At 40.1% G+C, this 19,886-nt stretch overlaps 1 long non-coding RNA gene across 1 annotated transcript in view; it reads right to left on the bottom strand.

Moving 5' to 3' along the window:
- Positions 1 to 10,514: 10,514 nt before the first annotated feature.
- The window catches only part of LOC118238348, a 29,303-nt gene continuing 19,931 nt past the window's right edge, over positions 10,515 to 19,886 (bottom strand). The window contains exon 3 of the long non-coding RNA XR_004768378.1: positions 10,515 to 12,064. This is a non-coding gene — a long non-coding RNA (uncharacterized LOC118238348). The remainder of the gene's footprint in view (positions 12,065 to 19,886) is intronic.

Here is a 19,886-nt window from a genome sequence, read left to right as displayed (position 1 = left end):
GAAACTGTGCAACCCAAGAGCCGAGCAATGTCTCTGGCAAGTAGCCCGTTACCTTTAAGAGAATGTGAAATATGCAGAGTGCAGACAAAGGCGATGGTCTGTAAACAGCTGGAGAACTCTCCTGCACAGGAGGAGAGGGGGTTTCTATTTACCTTTCAGAGATGCTGGCTCCACCCTGCCTCACACTGAAAGACGGGAATGTTTCTGACACCTTAAAATCTTGAGTGCATACCACATACCACAACACTGGAATCCTGCCCACAGTGGGCATGGCGGTCTCTGTAAAGTGACCAGTCCAGCACTTCAAATGCCCAGATCATCTTCTAGTGACTTCCAGGGCCATTCATTTTGTGGCAGTCAGGCTGGGTTCATCTACATAAGAGGTCAACCCGTCATTAGAATCAGTCTCTTTTTTAAATGTATTTACTTTATTTTTAAATTTTATATATCAACCCCAGCTCTCCCTCCACTCATGCCGCTATTCCTACCTTTCCCTTACTCCACCCCACCCACTCCTCAGAGAGCATACAGCCTCCCACGGGGAGTCAGTGAAGTCTGGCCCATCAAAACCTTGAGGTCTGACCAAGGCCCTTCCCCCTGTGTCTAGACTGAGCAAGGTATTTCTCAAAAAGCCAGTTCTTGCACTAGGGATAGATCCTGGTTCCACTGCCAGTAGCCTCATAAACTGCCCAATCCACCCACTGTCACCCACACTAGTTTGGTCCTGTGCAGGTTCCCCAGCTGTCAGTCTGGGGTTGGTGAGCTCTCACTGACAGCTGTCAGGTCTGTGGGTTTCCCCATCGTGGTTTTGATCACTTTGCTCATATTGCTGTTGCTCCCTCTTCGACTGGTCTTCAGGAGCTTGACCTACTGGTTAGTTGTGCATCTGCTTCCATCAATTGCTGGATGACAGTTCTATGATGACAATTGCTGTAAGTCCTCAATCTGATTACAGGGGAGGACCAGTTCAGTCCCCTCTCCACTCCTGCTTGAGTTTTATCTACGGTCATCCCTGTGTATTCTTGGGAACTTCCCTCGTGCGAGGTTTCTTGCTAATCCCCAAATGGTTCCCTCTATCAAGGTATTTCTTTCCTTGCTCTCCCTCTCTGGTCTCCCCTCCCCCCAACTTGACTTTCCGGTTCCCTCATGACCTCCTCCCTATTTCCCGTCCCTCCCATGCTCCAAATTTGCTTAGGAGCTCTTGGAATAGATTTCCACTTCCTAGGTGGATCCATGTATGTCTCTCTAGGGTCCTCTTTGCTACCTAGCTTCCCTGGGGTCGTTGACTTTAGACTGGTTATCCTTTGCTTTATGCCTAATATCTACTTATGAGTGAGGACATACCAAATTTGTCTTTCTGAGTCTGGGATACATCCTCTGGGTCTCAGGATAGCATTCTCTAGATCCATCCATTTGCAAATTTCAAGATATCATTTGTTTGTTTGTTTGTTTTACCACTGAGTAGTACTCCATTGTATAAATGTTCCACATTTTCCTTATCCATTCTTCGGTTGAGGGATATCTAAATTGTTTCCAGGTTCTGGCTGTTACTAATAATGCTGTATGAACATAGTTGAGCAAATATTCCTATGGTATGAGTGTGCATCCTTTGGGTATTTGCCCAATAGTGGTACTGATGGATCTTGAGGTAGATTGATTCCCAAATTTCTGAGAAATCTCCATACTGATTTCCAAAGTGGCTGCAAAAGCTTGCACTCCCACCAGCAATGGAAGAGTGTTCCCCTTACTCCACATCCTCTTCAGCATAGGGTGTCATCAGTGTTTTTGATGGTTGGCATTTTGACAGATATAAGATGGTATCTCAGAGTTGTTTTGATTTGCATTTCCCTGATGGATAAGGATTTTGAGTAATTCCTTAAATGTCTTTCATCTGTTTGAGTTTTTTCTGTTCTCTCTTTATATCTATACTCATTTTTTACTTGGATTATTTGATATTTTGGCATTCAGTTTCTTGAGTTCTTTATATATTTTGGTGATCAGCCCTCTTTCAGATGTGGGGATGGTGAGGATCTTTTCCCATTCTATAGAGAACCATTTTGTCTTGTTGACTGTATCTTTTGTTTTACAGAAGCTCTCAGTTTCAGGAGGTCCCATTTATTCATTGCTTCTCTCAATGTCTGTGCTATATTTACAAAGTGGTCTCCTGTGTCAATATGTTCAAGGCTACTTCCTACTTTCTCTTCTATAAGGTTTAGTGTGGCTGGATTTATGTTGAAGTCTTTGATCCATTTGTGCTTGAGCTTCCTGCATAGTGGTAGATATGGATCTATTTGCATTCCTCTACATGTCAACATTCAGTTATGCCAACACCATATGCTAAAGATGCTTTCTTTTTTCCATTTTATAATTTTAGCTTCTTTGTCAAAAATCAGATGTTCATAAGTGTGTGGATTAGTATCAGAGTCTTTGATTCGATTTCTTTAGTCTACCTGTTTGTTTTTATGCCAATACCAAACTGTTTTCATTACAGTAGCTCTATAATGGAGCTTGGAGTCAATAATGCTGATGCCCTCAGAAGTTCCTTTATTGTACAGAATTATTTTGACTATCCTGGGTTTTTATTTGTCTGTATGAAACTGAGCATTGTCTTTTCCAGGTCTGCAAAGAACTGTGCTGGGATTTTGATGAACATTGTATTGAATATGTAGATTGCTTTTGGAAAAATTACCATTTTTACTATGTTAAACCTGCCTATCCAAGATCATGGGAGATCTCTCATATTATGTCTTTTTTAATTTCATTCTTCAACAATTTAAAGTTCTTGGCATACAGGTCTTTCACTTATTTGGTTAGAGTTATCCATAGATATTTTATGTTATTTGTGGCTATTGTAAAGGATAATATTTCCCTGATTTCTTTTTCAGCCTGTGTATCATTTGTATATAGGAGTGCTACTGATTTTTTTAGTTAATCTTATATCCTGCCACATTACTGAAGGTGTTTATCAGTTGTAGGAGAGCCCTGGTAGGATTTTTGGGGTCACTTATGTAGACTATCATATCATCTGCAAACAATGAAAGCTTGACTTCTTCCTTTCCAATTTGTATCCCCTTGATCTCCTTTTGTTTTCTTATTGCTCTAGCTAAAATTTTTGAGTACTATATTGAATAGATATGGAGTGGACAGCCTTGTCTTGTTCCTGATTCTAGTGGAATCTCTTTGAGTCTCTCTCCATTTAGTTTCATGTTGGCTGTTGGCTTGCTGTATGTTGTGCTTATTACGTTTAGGTTATGTTTGTTGTATTCCTGTTCTCTCCAAGACCTTTATCATGAAAGGATGTTGGTTTTTTTTTTTGAGATGATCATGTTTTTTTTTTTCTTTCAGTTTGTTTATATGGTGAATTGCATTGACGGGTTTCTGTATGTTGAACCATTCCTGCATCTCTGGGATGAAGCCTACTTGATCACTGTGGATGACTTTTCTGATGTGTTCTTGGATCTGGTTTGCTAGCATATTATTGAATATTTTTGCATCAATGTCCATGAGAGAGATTGGTCTGTAATTCCCTTTCTTGGTTGTGTTCTTGTGTGGTTTGGGCATCAGGGTATTGTAGCCTTGTAGACTTTGACAATAGTCTTATTGTTTATTGTGTGAACCAATTTGAGAAGTATTAATATTAGCTCTTCATTGAAGTTATGGTAGAATTCTGCACTGAAACTATCTGGCCCTGGGCTTTTCTTGGTTTGGAGACTTTTGATGACTGTTTCTATTTCCATAGGGGTTATAGGTCTATTTAATTTGTTTATCTGGTTTTGATTTAATTTTGGTATGTGGTACTTATCCAAAAATTATCCATTTCCATTATTTTTTTTAATTTTGTGGAGTTCAGGTTTTTGAAGTACAACCTGATGATTCTCTGGATTTCCTCAGTGTCTGTTATGTCCCTCTTTTCATTTCTGATTTTGTTAATTTGGATATTCTATCTTTGTCTTTTGGTTAGTTTGGATAAGTTTGTCTATCTTGATGACTTTTCTTGAATAACCAACTGTTTGTCTCATTGGTTCTTTGTATTGTTTTCTTTGTTTCAATTTATTGATTTCAGCCCTCAATTTGATTATTTCTAGCCATCAACTCCTCCTGGGTGAGTTTGCTTCTTTTTGTTCTAGAGCTCTATTAATTTGATAATGTGGGGTTTCTCTAGCTTCTTCATGTAGGCATTTAGTGCTATGAATTTGCCTCTTATCACTGCTTTCATTGTGTTCCATAAGTTTGGGTATGCTGTATTGTCATTTTCATTGAATTTTAGGAAGTCTTTAATTTCTTTCTTTATTTCTTCCTTGACCCAGTGGTGATTTAGTTGAGTATTGTTCAATTTCCATGAGTTTATAGGCTTTCTGAAATTAGTTTTATTGTTGAATTCTAACTTTAAGCCATGGTGTTCCTGTAAGATAAATGGGGTTATTCCAATTATTTTGTATCTGTTGAGGATTGCTTTGTTACCAAGGATGTGGTCAACTTTAGAGAAGGTTCCATGGGGTGCTGAGAAGAAAGTACATTCTTTTGTGCTTGGATGGAATCTTCTATAGATGTGTGTTAGGCCCGTTTCAGTCAAAATCTGTTAGTTTCTTTATTTCTCTTTTAAGCTTTTGTCTGGCAGACCTGTCCAGTGGTGAGAGTGGTGTGTTGAAGGCTCCCACTATTAGTGTGTAGGCCTTGATGTGCGATTTAAGCTTTAGTAATGTTTCTTTTACAAATGTGCGTGACCAAGTATTTGGGACATAGATGAGCAGAATTGAGACTTCATCATGATGGATTTTTTTTCCTTTGACAAATAAAAAAGTCCTTCTTCATCTCTTTTGATTACTTTTAGTTTGAGGTTTATTTTGTTAGATATTAAACACGCCTCTTAGGTCCATTTGATTGGCAAATCTTTATCCAATCCTTTACTCTGAAGTAATGTCTTTCTTTGAAGTTGAGGTGTGTTTTTTGTATGCAGCAGAAGGATGGATCCTGTTTTCTTATCCATTCTGTTAGTCTGTGTCTTTTTACAGGCAAATTGAGTCCATTGGTACTAATGAATATTAATGACCAGTGATTGCTAGTTCTTATTCTTTTTGTTTTTGTTGGTGGTGGTGGTATTGTACACTCATTTCCTTTCCTTGGGATTTGCTGGAATGGGATTATCTTTTGCCTGTGTTTGTGTGTGTGTAGTTGAGTTTCTTGGGTTGGAGTTTTTCCTTCTAGTATTTTCAGTAGGGCTGAATTTAGGGATAGGTATTTTTAAAATATGGTTTTGTCATGGCATATCATGTTTTCTCAGTCTGTAGTGATTGAATGCTTTCCTGGATATAGTAGTCTGGGCTGGCATCTGTGGTCTTTTAGTGTCTGAATAATGCTCTTCCAGGATCTTCTGCCTTTAATTGTTTCCATTAAGAAGTCAGGTATAATTCTGATAGGTCAGCCTTTATATGTTACTTGGCCTTTTCCCTTTGTAGCTCCTAATACTCATTCTTTATTCTGTATGTTTAATGTTTTGATTATTATGGGTGGAAAGGACTTTTTTATCCAGTCTATTTGGTTTTCTGTTAGTTTCTTGTACTTTCATAGGCATGTCCTTTTTTAGGTTGGGAAAGTTTTTGTTGAGTAAATTTTCTGTGCCTCAAAGGCACAGAACTCAAAATTGGACTTCTCCTTCTATCCCTATTATTTTTAGGTATGATCTTTTCACAGTGTCTTAGATTTCCTGGATATTTTGGTGTAAGAATTTGTTGGACTTAACATTTCCTTTGACTGATGTATCTATTTCCTCTATTGTATCTTTAACACCTGAGATTCTCTCATCCATCTCTTGTTTTCTGTTGTTTATGCTTGCATCTGTAGTTCCTGATCACTTACCCAGATTTTCTGTTTCTGGAGTTCTGTCAGTTTGTGTTTTCTTTATTGCCTCTATTTCAGTTTTAAGTCTTGAACCATTTCCTTTGCCTGTTTGATTGCTTTTTCTTGTTTCTTTAAAGGTATTTGTTGATTCCTTCCAATTTTTTGTTTGTCTTTTCCTCCATTTCTTTAAGGGAATTTTTCATTTCTTCTTTAAGGGCCTCAATCATCTTCGTAAAGTTATTTTTTAGGACATTTTCTTCTGCTTCATCTGCTTTGGGATGTTCAGGTCTTGGTGTTGTAGAACCACTAGTTTCTGGTGGTGCTGTATTGCTCTTTGTGTTGTTGAGTGTGTTCTTATCCTGTTGTCTACCCATCTCTTCCTCCAATCAGTACAAGTGGAGCCTGTGCTTCCAGAGATTCCTCTTCCTCTTGTATTTGGGGCCTGCAGCTCCACTGATTGCTCCTCCAGGTGCAGGCAGAGCAGAGCCTCTGATGATCTCTCCTCCAAGTGCAGTCTCTGGTGTGGTCACTGATGCAGCAGGTTATCTTATACAAAGAATGGCACTGAATGTCGGCTGGAGCATGGGTGCTCTTTCCCAGAGGAACTTCTTAGATAGCTTCTCGAAGCTGCTACTGTTGATGCTTCCAGATCACTTGAGGCTTCCCGGGCCTGCTTGCCTCTGACGTTCCTCCAGGCTGGGACACTCACCTCTGAGCATCCGTCTCATTCTTAACTTCCATATTGAAACCAAAAATGAGGAGAAATTTACCCACCCCCATCCTGCACCCCAACTCTGCACAGCCTCAATGGCTACCAGTATCTAAAGCAGCTCACCAGATGTGTTCGAGTCAGTCTTTGGTAGTAGCCTTTGCAGGGTGTAGGGGAGGTGGTTAAGAGCAAGAGAAAGAATGAATTAACTGAAATCTAAAATGTGAATGGATGGCAACAGAAGTATGGTACTGTAGGATGCTCCTCTTGTAAGGAAAGAGACTTCTTAAAATATGAAAACAGCTGGGCAATGGTAGAACATGTCTTTAATCCCAGCACTCAGGAGGCAGAGGCAGGCATGTCTCTGTGAGTCTGGTATACAGAGTGAGTTCCAGGATAGCTAGGGTTACACAGAGAAACCCTGTCTCAAAATCCAAAACAAACAAACATGATTTCCTCCTTTAAAGTCCTTTAATAGATCTGTTCCTAGTTCAACTACTGACTTTTTTCTCTGTTTTTCATGGTCTGCCCCATGTTGGAGTAATTTACTTGTGCCTGGCCCTCTCTGCTCCATCATAGAAGACAGAACAAGTTGCAGGCTTGCCTTCATCTTTCTTCCAGTGCCAGGCACATGCCCAGTGAATATTTTCTGCTTTAAAATCAGCTATGTACGAATAGGAACAAAACTGCATGTGGACAAGCGAAAAGAATTCAAAGTTGTCACAGACCACATAAATAGGCTGGTTTTCTCTAGAAAGCCCACTTGCAAGTCAAGATCTATTAATGAAGATATATTCAGAAAGAACCCAAGTCATTAGCAAAAGGAAGATAAGAATCTGAATGAAATGAGATACCAGGAACAAAGGTTTATCTGCTTATGTATCACACAGCATTATCTCTCCACTGGCACAAAAACTGGTCCCACTATCACCATCATAACACATTGCTTCTTGGCCCTTCGGCTAAGACCAAGTGTGGTGCCAACATTACACACACACACACACACACACACACACACACACACACACACACACGCACACACACACACACATGCATGCACATACAATACAGATGCATGCACACATACACACACAGGTAAGAGGATTGAGAGATTTAGGATGCATCAGAAACCATGCATACAAGTAAGAATATTGGGTAAACCCTGAGAAAGACTTTGAAGTTCATGGTTTTGGTGAAGATGGCAGCTGTGACGGTAATGGTTCCAAAACACCACTAGCGGTGGTAGCCACTGTAGCAAACTCTGAGAATAGAACATTGTTATAAGACATTGTATAGAAGGACGCATCTCCTGACCAGTATGCGTCAGTGAATAAGTCATAGTTCAAAAGGCATGGTGTTTTACTGGAAAGATAACTCAGCAGAGATACGGTCTTTAAAGGATCAAAGTCAGCTGCTAAGATGGTCAAGACAGAATTTACACTAGCCACACAGTTAATGTCATGTCCTGGGTGAAGACACAGAGAAGCATTCCAGAAGCAGGAGAGTCGATCAGTCATCAGAGCCTAGACAAAGCCTCACATACGGAAATAACTACATATACATTTAAACATACATTTTGAAAAGCAAAGGTGAGAAAATAGCACCACTTCAAGGAAATGCAGTGGGTTTATTTGTGTGGGAAGCCAAGGCAACTAAGAGATGGCTATGTTTATAACACATTGTAAAATAATTATCAAGAAGAAATGTTTATTAATATGTTTTAACTTCCTAAGAATCATAGAAGAAAAGAAAATCCATTTATCTGCAAAAAGGCAGACCCTCAATTAGGTATTAAAATGCTCATTAATAACTGTGATGCAGGTTCCTAAGAGAACTAATATGCTAATCCTCTCTGCATATGTGAAAAATAATTCTTTTTCTTAGTCAAATTGCGTGTAGCCTATTCAAGGTCAGAAACCAAGCCAGGAGCCACTTGTGCCTCCCTTCTGATCTCTGATTTTATTCCATTTTCTGTTGCTTATCTTCTAAATGTGCTTGTAATGGCCTCCTTCTTGCTAGCACCTTCTTGTAAATGTGATGCCTATCTGGGTTTATTCCAGCTAAGTAAACCGAATTCAATAAAACCATCCTGGCTTATGCTCCAGGAGACTTATTACTCCACTGACGTGCTACTGTGGCCACTGTTACATAATGCCTTAGGTTCTCCTTGGGCTTGAGTTATGCTGTGTTGTTACTGTATATCTAAGATAAGAGGCTGTCTGCAGTCTGTTCAATGTTATCACAGAACACACGGTGACTTTTTTATTGAAGGCACTTCATGAGTACCTCCTAACAGACATAGGTTTTACTGAAACTCAGAGGCCTTGTGTGTGTGTGTGTGTGTGTGTGTGTGTGTGTGTGTGTGTGTGCACTCAACGTGCATATATACATGTACACATGCATCCTTCCACACATACATAAAGACACATGCTAAACTAAAAACAAGAATTGAGCTACTTTTTGCAGTTAGCTGATTTCCTCCAATAATTCTTCTTGTTCTAATCTAGTTTAAATCTTGAAGAGGACACCACAGTGGAAGTCAGCTATTCGTCCCTTCATCCCCACCAATCTAGACTTTGCCCTTTTTTTTACTCTTAATTTCCTTGAAGATCAAGTAATTCCAAAACTTGAGGTACTCAGACCTGCAGCCTTCATTGAGGGCATTTGGGGGAGAGTACAACATATCAAGGAGTCTTTGAGACTTTCAAGGTTCCCGGAAAGGCTGTGATGGGCTAGCTGTCTGCCGTCTTTGGTTTGGGATTTTATCCTGGTCTTGAGGAACCACTTGTCTCAGGCTTTCCTGAAGCTTTGTCTCATGTAACACATGATTTTGATGAGTCCATTATTGGGAGAAAATAATTCTTTTTAAAAACTAGCTTAATAGGGAAAGCTATTTATTTCAAAGCGTGACATCAAAAAACCTGTATGCCTGGTGACAAAATGTTGGCTATCTCAGGCATGGAAGCTGTCTAAAGGAAAGATGAGCATCCTCTCCCCTACCCCCCATTAGGGTGAAGCACAGACAGACAGACAAGGAAACAGAGCAGGCAGGACAACAGAGGCGAGAAGAAAAACGCATGTCATAGTCCTTCTTTTATTTTTCAGTGCCAGATCAAACTCAACTAGGTGAGCACTCTGCCACTTGGCCAGTACTTGCCCCCTTCCTCTAACACCCTCAGGATTTGGAATCTGAATTCAGCACGAACTACAATCAGTTGTCATTTCAAAAGTAGGAACAAGAGGGAATGGACAGAAGGCCCAGGCGCTCAGAAAGTCCATGAAGCTCACTGCGTGACTTTAACAAACCTCAGTCAATCTGCAGTTGGGGAGCAGAGGCAAGAGGTCACAAGTCCTGGGCCATCTGGGATTCACTGTGAGACCCTGTCTCAAAGAGAGAAAAGACCTACAGCATGGCATGTTTGAGCATGTAAAAAAAAATGAGTAGAGGACATTCACCAAGTCAATGTAAGTTTCATAAAATCCCAACCCAAAATACCAGTAGGTGGATCTGTGTTTGTTTTGTTTGTTTGCTTGCTGTTTGTAGGGGGAAAGGATGTGGAGACTAGAAAAACTGATATCTAAAGTTCACACTAGACTGGAATGTAGCGCAGGAATAAAGGGCAATATCCTTACTATATGAAGAGTTGGGCTAGAGACATGTCTCAAGAGGTTGAAAATGTGTACTGTTCTTACAGAGGATCCAACTTTGGTTCCTGGAACCCATGTGGAATACATACACATTATGGAAATAATAAAAAAATGAACCTTTAAAATAGACCCTACAAATCAATTAAAAATAATCTACCCCCCAAACACAAAGTACATAGAAAAGTTCATATAAATAGTTCATAGAAAAGAAAATGGTCTCACTATTTAGCCTTGGCTAGCTCGTAACACTGTAAAGAGCCACCTGCCTCTATCTTTTGAAGACTGTGATTAAAGATAAAACCATCACTCCTGGCTTAAATTGCTTTTAAAATACACTGACTTATTTTATTATAAAGCAGACTAACAATGATAAGTTATGACAAGCTATGTTAACCTGGCATGAACACATAGTATTGGGCTATATATTAATTGATTAAAAAAATGGAGAGTAATTTGAAGCCCCAAGTAAAATTTCAAATGTTCATACATAGGTGAGGATGGTAGCACAGGCCTGTAATCCCAGAAGGCAGAAGCAGAAGTTCAAATTCAAGGCCAGCCTGAACTATATAATAATGCCTTGCCCCCAAAACAAAAGAAAATCTAAAATATGTAAAAGGGGTGGGGTGGGACAGACATTGGATGGAACAATTCTGTTCTTTTGAATTTATACAATAAAATATAGGTGACCAAACTAGAATATATACAGGAACATCCATTCTGTTATTTTTTTACACCAACATAATTGTTACAAAAATGTTTACTGGTAGGCCTCTAGCTGATTAGGTTATTTCGTAATTAAGACAAGTAAGTAATATTGGGCAATCAAAACTGAAGTAATTTCTACATGCCAACATAAATGGTTCATCACAATCATTTTAAATTGAAATGTCGAATAGTAGACAAGAGATATGTGTAGCGATGTGGTAGACCATTAGTAACCAAATGGATTAGTAACACCACAAAAGGATCCAGAAAATCGCATTGTCAAATTACAAAGCAGTTGTTAAACCCAAGTAGGAATAATTTTTAGGCTCTTACTCTTTTTTTCCCTTCCCCTCCCTCTCCCTTTCTCTCTTTCCTGAATCACCAAAAGTCACTTATAAATAAAATTCTAACAGGAACTGTGAAGGGCATAAGTCACCTCTTAGGCATGATAATAGGATACCAAGTGCAAGCCAGCAGATTTTGTGGGGGCAGTTCCCCCTTTTCTTCCACTTTTCCCTAGCAAATATTCTGGGAAACAAGGCATATTTTTTCTTCTCATGAAGTATGTCTCACTGAGAAATCATTCTCTTCATTCATCAGATATCCCAAACTTGACCCACAACCCAAACTATGTTCTTTTCTCATTGGAATGTAAGGTTTCATGAAACTATTACTTTCACTAACAAAATCTAAACATCACTGTATGTTATTTCCCTAAATAGTTTTGCAAAGTCTTCTGGCAAGTGTCTGCGAACACCTATAAGGTCATTGCCCTACCAGACTTCTTTTTAAAGATGCTGCAGTGTGTGTGGATACTGTTGCTATAACAACAGAGAGTTAACATCCCGGCTCACATTCAGAGAAATAGAACTGTTCCATCCAATGCATGTGCATGAGTAAGAAGATACATTCTCTGCGGTTGTCTTCAAACTGCACTTTCCAGAATGGCTGTGGACTCCTTGCTGTCTGCTGTCTTCCTTTTCTTATTAGATATCCTGCATGAGATCATAATTCAGCAAAGCACGACAGCTCCAGTAAGTTCTTACACGAGGTCTGCTTGATAGCTGTGTCTACCAGGAAGTACAGCAACTGAGACAAAAGTCCTGGAATTCAGATGTGTAGTGGCAGTTGTCCACAGAGGTGGGCAGTATACCAGTTTGGTTTCTAAAGACAGAAAAACCTTGCTGATTTTCTTGCAGATATTTTGAACTTCTCTAGAAACCTATTTCATTGAATTTTCAAAGCCGTGGCATTGCTATTGCTGTAATGTGGCATTCTCCAGCTAGCTGGGAGACATCACTCTAGCTGATTTCAATACTGTTTTGCTTTCTACATAATTCTTGATCATTTTCCCCAAAACTTTAACAACTTTATTAGCTTTTTCAAATACAGCAATGTTACCCCTTAGAAGAGAATTTTGCTTCCTTTCCCTTTTCTAATTTTATTTTCTTATCTTTATCACCTCCTTTTCTACTTTCTTTGGTTTCACTTTATAATTGTTTTGCTAATTTTAGAAAGAAAGGATTATTGATTTTTAGGATTTTTCTATTTTCCAATGTAGTCATTTAAGAGAATAATTTCCCTTCCTGAACTGTAGCTATAGTCCTCAATATTTGATGCTATCCTTTCATTATCATTTAATTCAAAAGTGCTTTATTGTCTTAGAAATCTTTCCTGACTCCTCTAGTATGGACCTTCACTTCCCTCTTTTCTGAAAAAGAAAAAAAGTCTTTTTAATCATTGGAACCTATTACAAGACAGGAGTTTGAACCTAGACACAGAAAAGTTACAAAAAATTTCTGCCTGTAAGAATCTTTCTTCAGGATTTTGAGAGCCCATCCCATGTGAATGGATGCTCTCTTGACCTGGACACATGGGAAGGGCCTAGGCCTGGCCCAGGATGATGTGGTAGACTTTGGGGAGCCCCTTTTGGGGGCCTTACCCTGCCTGGGGAGTGGAGGGGGGATGGCTAGGGGCAGGTGGGATGTTAGGAGGGAGGGGAGGGAGAGGGGAAAGGGATTGACATCTGAAGCAAGCTTGTTCCTAATTTGAACTAATAAAATAAAAAAATAAAAAAGAATCTTTCTTCAACAGTAAGGCCTACTGGCAGTAAGGCAACATCACCTGTATCCTTGTAAAATGATAAATAACACACCAGTGGCACAGAAAACATTTGTATTATTTCTTTTATTTTTCTGAGATTATACTTACATCATTCCACTTCCCTTTCCTCCATCTAAACCTCCATATATACCTCTCCTTGCTCTTTCAAATTAATGACCTATTTTTTTCATTAATTGTTTACACACACACACACACACACACACACACACACACACACACACACACAGTACTCTAAATACACAAACAAACAAGCTCAGCATGTGTAATGCTGCACATATGTATTGAATATCTAACTGGTATTGCATAACAAAGAGATGTGCTCCTTCCTGAGGAAGACTATTTCCCCCACTCTCTGCATTCCTCAGTTGCCTGTAGTTCTTTGTATAGGGTTGAGGCCTCCTGGGATTTCCCCATAATCCTTAGAAGGTTTATCAGTGTTGTCTTCATTCAGCTTATGTTTGAGCAGTCATGTTGGTGAGACTTTATGTGTGTAGCTTCTGACATTCCTAGGACACACAATTTTACAGCAAATTTCCTGTTCCTCAGGCTCTTATCGTCTTTCACCCCCTCTTCTGGAGTGACCCTTGAGCCTTAGGTACAGGAGCTGTGTTGTAGATGTGGCAGGTGGGCCTGGACTCCGCGACTCTGCACTGTCTGTAATGGTTGCTGTCTGTTGGAAGAGAACTTTTCTGGACAAGGGGTGAGAGCTACACTTATCTGTGGGTATAAGGACAGATATTTAGAATGTACTTAAGGATTTATGCTAGTTTAGTGAAGCAGGCAATTATGGGGTCTCCTCTAAGATTCATGACTTCACTTGCCCTCGGTAGTTGGCTAGGTTTCTAGTACCAGGCCTGGTTTCCCTCTTGTTGAGAAGTATTAGAGAACTATTGGTTACCACAAAGGTATGTGTGCCACTACTGTACCCTCAGGGTTATCATGTCATGCTGGTCGTTGCTGTGGTTCATAGGCATCATAGCTTCGTAGGACTGCGGGTTGCTTGCCTATTTTGGGAGCTTGTATGTGCCTTCTGGACCATGAAAGCTAATCAAGAAGGAGGCTTTCAGATCAGTTCCAGCTCAGGAATCTCTGGGTTCTGTGCCTGAAATGCATGGTGCCTTCAGCAATAGGGACTTACCTTCCACCTCTGGGGGGCAAGTAAGGGCAATAAGAAAAGCCTAGAACATTTGGGCAATCTAACAACTCAAAGGAAGGCTTCTCAAATTGGTATTGGGATTTTTCAAATGGTCTTTGGCTCTTTTGGGGGGCCATCTTGTGTACCCAGATGGGAAATTTCATTTAAACTACTTATTTGTATACCAACTCACAGGTATTACAGGTATTTGTTAGATACATGAATTGAGAGTATGATTCTTTAAGACTTTAGAATACTATTTAGCCATAAAGAAAAATGAAAACATGAACTCAGCAGATAAATGGCTGGAACTAGGAAAATGCATATTGAGTGAGGTAATCCAACTCCAGAAAGACAGACATTGCATGCTCTCTCTCATCAGAGGCTCCTAGCTCAAAATCTTCAGATGTGAATACATAACCTGGAGTAACTTTAGAAACCAGGAAAGTAAAAAGGAACCACTGCTGCAGTAGCCTGTAGGGGGATGGCTGGGTACCAATGATCTGATGGGAAAATGGGAAACGGGGGGGGGGGGCTCTGATTAGGCAGGTAGAAGGTAGATACAGGAAAAGAAGGGATAAAGGTAAATTAACAGATAACTTAAGAGAAAAATACCCAGACTACAATCCACAGTGTCAGGCATGGGCTCCCTCTTATGGTGTGGGCCTCAAGATGGACCAGTCATGGGTTGGCCACTCCCACAAGTTCTGCACCACCAGAACCCCAGCACATCTTGTAGGCAGGACAGATTGTAGGTCAAAGATTTTGTGGCTGGGTTGATGACTCAGACCTACAACTGGAGCCTTTCCTGGTAATAGAAGATGGCCACTTCTGACTCTGTATCTGCCATTACTGAGAAACTTCACTAGAGTCACCTCATCAATTCCAGGGAGTTTATATTGCACTAGGTTTCAACATCACTCCCCAAATGCCCCCAATTCCAGTTGTTTCTCCCAGTACTCTCCCCTTCCATCCCCCACCCCTCAGCTGGACCCTCCTGTTCTCATTCCCATCCACGCATAGTTTACCCACAGAATCTAATTTATTTCTCCTTCCCAAGAAGATCCATGCATTCCTCCCATCTCCCAGGGCCCTCCTAGTTACTTAGCCTCTCTGGGTCTGTGGATTGTAGTATGGTTATCCTTTACTTTACAGCTAATAGCTACATATATGTGAGTACATACCATGTTTGTCTTTCTGCATCTGGGTTAGCTCACTGAGGATTTCTTTTCTAGTTCCATCCATTTGCCTGCAAATTGCATGGTGTCATTGATTTTTTACAGCTGAGTAACACTCCATTGTGTAAATGTACCACATTTTCTTTATCCATTCTTCAATTGAGGGACATCTAGGTTTTTTCCAGTTTCTGGTTATTATAAATAAAGAAGCTATAAACATAGTTGAGCAAGTGGCAGGATGGTGTGGCATCCTTTGGTTATATGCCCAAGAGTGGGACCAGAGACTGGACAGCCCAGAGATCCAGGATAGAACCAAACATGACTGGCAATACATATGTACATACATACATACATACATACATACATACATACATACATACATACATACACAAACATCAATGAAATGATTCCTAATGATACTCTGCTATACTCATAGATCGGTGCTTAGTCCAGTTGTCACCAGGGACTCATTGTCCAGCAACTGATGGGAACAGACACACAGAAAAACACTAGGTGAAGCCAGGGGAACCCCACAGAAGAGGGGGAAGAAAGATTCTCGGACCCAGAGGGGTAGAGGACACCACGAGAACACAACCACGGGTCCAATTAAGCGGGGCTCACAGGGGCTCACAGAGACTGAAGCAACAGTCGTCGAGCCCATATGGGTCTGAGCTAGGTCCTCTACATGTATGTATGTTTGTGTAGCTTGGTGTGCTGGTGGGACTCTTAACAGTGGGAATGGGGGTTTCTTTCACTCTTTTGCCTGTGCTTGGGACCATTTTCCTCCTACAAACTCACCTCATCAAGCCTTGATATGAGGGTTCGTACCTAGTCTTATTGTAATTGTTATGATATGTTTGGTTGATAACCCTGAGAGGACTGCTCCTTGTTTGTTTTTTAAGGGAAATGGAGGATCTAGGGGAGAGGGGAGGTAGCAGGGGACTAGGAGGAGTGGATAGGAGAAACTGCAGGCAGCTGTAACATACATAAAGAATAAAACTTAAAACAACAAAAACCCACACTGCAGTATTTAGGCAGAATGTCCAGCTCACTGTGGATTTCAGCTGACCTTATACTTCTGGAAAAGATTTAGAAAGCAGGGCACAAGAGAAAGTAGGGAGTGTAAAGACCTACTGGATGGAAAGATGAGAGAGATGTTTAAGCAATGAGTAAAGTAGACTGCCCTCACTGAAGAATTCATGTGGTGAAATGGTCCGCTTTAATGACCGAGTCTTAGAATTAAGAACCATTACAAACTACACTGCAAATTTGTACAAAGTAATTATTATGGGAATATTTATCAGGAAGTATACGTAGAAAAATTAAAAGGAAAAGAAGTGCAAGAGTAAAGAGCAAGCATGTGCATTAGGGTGTTCCCTGGTGGGAGAGGGGTGAGATCAGGACTCCAGCAGCGAGTTTGGGCATCTCATTAATCCTCACTGTCACTGGGACTTCAGGCAACAAGTGCACAATAACCCTCTGACCACATCAAAGAAACTGCATTGTACTTTGGTCTAGAAAAAGTAGGAGTCATGTCAGAAGATTTTACTATATGTTCAAATGCTTCTCGCATTTCCCTTTGTTGAAGGAAGTGCTTCCTGGTATTGGGGAGTGTTTTCATTACTTCAACCATGGGGAAGTGTTGCCACTTTGACTTGTCAGTTGCTCTGGATGAGAGTCACTGTAAGGTATTTCAGACTGATACCTTCCATACAGATCCCAGACTCCAAAGTTAGACGGTGAGCCCAAACCATGCGGCATCTGCTTGATGCTGTGGGTCGCTCCCTTCAGATGCATCATACTAAATGGAATCCCACTTTCTGCCAAAACCTCTGTGGGCGTCTGTCACAGCATTCCTCCTCTTCCCATCAACAATAGCACCACCATCATCATATTTCATGTTCAAGCCTGGATGACATCAGAGACAGACAGACTCCCAAGCACAGCTCTATAGGTTTTTGCCATATGGCCACTACTCCCACGTCCCTGATCTCCTCATTATTATAGACTGAGTCATTTTCTTTATAAACCTCTCTTGAACTCTACTCACCCATAAAATCATTAATTCTCATAGTACTAAAAGTTTTTATTTGAAACAAACTGCATTTCCTATATCAAAGGACTTTTGTCTTTTCTAGTAGAAAAGTTATAAAAATTTTTGGCTTTGCTAATATAGTTTTATTTTTTAAAATTATGACAATTTTACATGTGTCTCAAACTGACCAACCTGAATTATTTGATTATTACTATACATGGATTTATCTGATTAAAAATAACTTTATTCTCTTTTTTCAAACCATACCATATAGCACGTTAATGAGATAATGTAGCCAGAAGGTTCTTGGCACTGAAACTTAAGAGCACTGAGCAGAGTGAGGAAATGAGTATTTGTTAAGTGTTTGCTTCTCCCCTGATATGCTCTTGTCTCCCATGGTTGCCCGAAAAGCCATAATGCTCTTTCTGATGGTGCCAGTTAGGAAAGTTATAATGTCTATACTAAGAAAACCCAGGGCTGGAGAGATGGCCCAGTTGTTAAAAATACTGTCCACTCTTCCGGAGGACCCAGGATTTGATTCCCAGCACCCACACAGTGATTAATAAATATCTGTAACTCCAGTCCCAGGGGATTTGATATCCTCTTCTGGCCTCCAAGGGTATCAGGTACTATAAAATGAACAGGTATATATGAAAACAAGACACTCAAACACATAAAATAAATAAATTTCTTTTGAACCTAGCTATGAAGAAGGACACTGTCTACTACATGCCTCTGATTTCTTAGCGATTTCTCCCTAAGCATTTCTATCCAGTCTGACTCTTGGCCTGATGAGACTGAGACAGGAGTTGGTCAACACACAGCAGCATTTTCTCAGTATTCTCTCTCTCCTTTAGGAGCAGGTACTATGCAGCATGTTCCGTACAGAAGGCCAGGATCCATCAGATCTGCACATGTGGGCAGTCTGATTTCAGGAATTAACTATTAAGATTGCACCCTTTCTTATTTCCATTTGTAAGATATTAATTTTTTCCATAATTTTCATATTTTTCCTTTTCTTATTGAGCTGTACATTTCCCCAATCCCAATCTCTCCTCTCTCCTTCCACCTCCCCCTGCCCCACATGCTCCCAATTTACTAGGGAGATCTTGTCTTTTTTCCCTTCCTAGGTGGCTCCATTTATGTCTCTCTTAGGGACCTCTTTACTACCTAAGTTCTCTGGGGTTGTAGCTTGTAGGCTGGTTGTCCTTTACTTTACGTCCCATATCCACTTATGAGTGAGTGCACATTGTGTTTGTCTTTCTGTGTCTGGGTTACATTCTCTGGGTCTCAGGATGGTATTCTCTAGTTCTGTCCATTTATTTGCCTGCAAATTTCAAGATGTCATTGTTTTCTGCCATGAAGTAGTACTCCATTGTGCAAATAAATATAACACATTTTCCTTATCCATTCTTCAGTTGAGGGGCATCTAGGTTGTTTTCAGGTTCTAGCTACTATGAATAATGCTGCTATGAACATAGTTGAACAAATGTCCTTGTGATGTGAGTGTGCATCCTTTGGGTATATGCACAATAGTAGTATTGCTGGGTCTTGAGGTAGATTGATACTCAATTTTCTGAGAAACTGCCATACTGATTTCCAAAACAGCTCTACAAGTTTAGACTCCCACCAGCAATGGAGGAGTGTTCCTCTAACTGACATCTCCAGCATAAGCTGTCATCAGAGTTTTTGAGCTTGGCCATCCTGACATGTGTAAGATGGAATCTCAGAGTTGTTTTGATTTGCATTTCTCTGATGACTAAGGATGTTGAGTATTTCCTTAAGTGTCTTTCGGCCATTTGAGATTCCTTTGTTGAGAGTTCTCTGTTTAGATCTGTACACCATTTTTATTGGATTATTTGGTCTTTTGATGTCTAGTTTCTTGAGTTCTTTGTATATTTTTGGAGATCAGCCCTGTGTCAGATGTGGAGTTGGTGAAGATCTTTTCCTATTCTGTAGGCTGCATTTTGTCTTAGTGATCATGTCCTTTGCTTTACAGAAGTTTCTCAGTTTTAAGAGGTACCATTTATTCATTGTTGCTCTCAGTGTCTATGCTACTGGTGTTATATTTAGGAAGTGGTCTCCTGTGCCAATGCATTCAAAACTACTTCCCACTTTCTCTTCTAAGGGGTTCAGTGTGTTGGATTTATGTTGGGGTCTTTAATCCATCCATTTTCACTTGAGTTTTGTGCATGGTGATAAATATGGATGTATTTGCATTCTTCTACATGTGGCCATCCAGTTATGCCAGCACCAAATTCATTGAAGATTCTCTCTTTATTCCATCGTATAAATTTAGCTTGTTTGTCAAAAATCAGATGTTCGTAAGTGTGTGGGTTAATATCAGGGTTTTCAAGTCTATTCCATTGGTCTACCTGTCTATTTTTGTGTCAATACCAAGAAGTTTTCAGGACTATAGCTCTGTAATAGAGCTTGAAGTTAGGGATGGTGATGCCTCCAGAAGTTCCTTTATTGTACAGGATTGTTTTGACTATCCTGGGTTTTTTGTTTTTG

The sequence above is a fragment of the Cricetulus griseus genome, chromosome 2, assembly GCF_003668045.3.
Source record: "Cricetulus griseus strain 17A/GY chromosome 2, alternate assembly CriGri-PICRH-1.0, whole genome shotgun sequence".
NCBI lineage: Eukaryota > Metazoa > Chordata > Mammalia > Rodentia > Cricetidae > Cricetulus > Cricetulus griseus.
Note: the sequence above shows the minus strand (reverse complement) of the source record. Positions and strands in the feature narration are given on the sequence as shown.